Raw genomic sequence first — 1548 nt, 5'->3', positions numbered from 1 at the left:
GGGAGGGACTTCGCGGGGAGGGGCGCAGCAGCGACTGGGGGGCTGCGGGCGCCAGGGCTCGCTAGTATTGCACACGAAGCTAATCAGAGAAGAGCCTAGCAGAGCAGGGCTCAGCCCGAGCCACCCTTTGTCTGGGTTGGGGGCCCGTGGCAGGGAGGATCAGGGATCTGAGGGGAGGGACTGGGACAGGACGGAAGGGTCCGGAGCTGCGGCCACCACAGCGGAGCCAATTTGGTAGTGGGGTGAGTGTGTTAGGGGGGAAAAGCAAATCTACGAAGCCACTGTAGGGCATGGGGCCTGTCCCAGGCTGTGGGGAGGAAAGGAGCGAGAAAGAACCTGGGAGGCTTAGCAGGGGTTGGGGGATCGTCCAGACAAGGAGTCCAGGAGCTAAGGTGAGTCTGCGGGACTTAGTTTGGAGCGATTGCTGAGGTCTCCTCCACTGAGGGTGGAGGGCTGTAGGTTAGGGGCCAAGAGGTTGGTGAGGGAGCAGAGTTTGACCTTTCTACCCATAGTGGTCCTCTGTGGGAACAGCCACTCTAGCTTATGGAAACAAAATATAGAGCAGCTAGCAGCAGTTCTCTCTGCACGGGCTGAGGGTGGAAAGACAGGGGCAGGGATTCTTCCTGTCACCTTTCTAGGTCAGGCCTGAAATGGGTATCTTTAATTTTGAAAGGAAGGAAAGACAGAATGAGCCTAAAAGCTTTACCTGTACCGACACCCACTTCTCCCACCTCCTGGCCTAGCAGGTGTCTGAGGGTACAGACCCCATGGTATTCTGGGACTTGTTGTTGCTGGCCTTGCTCCTTGGCATGTTGGGAGCTGTAGTCCTTGCCAGCCACAGCGTGGCACAGCTGTTTTGTGCTTGCTGCTACCCATCCCCTGCACAGAGGTTGAGGTTTAGCCTACCCTGCCCTGCCCCCCTTCAGTCCTGCCCCATGAGTCAGCTTGAAGCTGTGATACAGAGCCAGAATGGCTTTGTGGCAGGGGAGTGAGTCTTAAAGCATCTAAGTGACAGGGTGGGAAATGAGAAGCCTCTAGGGTAATGAGCAGGTGCCAGGCATGCTAGGGTCAAGTAGTGCATCATGTCATCACCTGGCTTCCCCAGGGCAAGGGCTCAGAAGGGAAACTGGAATGACCTGGAAGTTGGGATATTAAGGAAAAGCTGAACCTGTATGGCTTAGGTGAAGGACAAGAGGGGTAGAGATGAGTGCAGGCTGTATGCTCAGACAACACTGCCATTAGTGTTCTGCCTATTCCAGTTATCCCACTCACCACAAAGGACCAGAATTGTCTTAGGATCTCAATTTTAATGAAACCTTTGTGAAATGGGAACATGTGGGGTGCAATGATAGGAATAGTTGGTATAGTAAAGCTTTTTAGTCCCTGAGTGCAAATGTCTCCTCTCTCCCTGCTTCCCATTCCCATTTCTGTTGTTGCCGGTTTTCCTTGTACAATTTCTGCTCCTTTCATCCTGGGAGCTTTTCTCTGCACTGTCAGTATTGCTGCTCAGATTTCCAGGACTTGCACTGTTTTTTTTTTTTTTTTTTT

The 1548-nt window shown here is 53.1% G+C and overlaps 1 protein-coding gene across 8 annotated transcripts in view; it reads left to right on the top strand.

Annotated features, from left to right (window-relative positions):
• Positions 1 to 1548, top strand: part of Fam214b (family with sequence similarity 214 member B) — a 12254-nt gene that overhangs the window by 5116 nt on the left and 5590 nt on the right. For 2 of the 8 annotated variants that reach the window (XM_033758982.1, XM_010619301.2), the window contains exon 1: positions 7 to 242. The exons of 5 other annotated variants lie outside the window; for them this stretch is intronic. The gene's annotated coding sequence lies outside the window, so the exon portion shown is untranslated. Of the gene's footprint in view, positions 1 to 6; positions 393 to 1548 lie in introns of those variants that run through there. One more of the 8 variants, XM_010619300.2, reaches the window with a different exon arrangement.

The sequence above is a fragment of the Fukomys damarensis genome, unplaced genomic scaffold (genome assembly GCF_012274545.1).
Source record: "Fukomys damarensis isolate Sample0158 unplaced genomic scaffold, DMR_v1.0_HiC HiC_scaffold_36, whole genome shotgun sequence".
Taxonomy (NCBI): Eukaryota; Metazoa; Chordata; class Mammalia; order Rodentia; family Bathyergidae; genus Fukomys; species Fukomys damarensis.
This window is presented reverse-complemented; position numbering and strand designations above follow the sequence as displayed.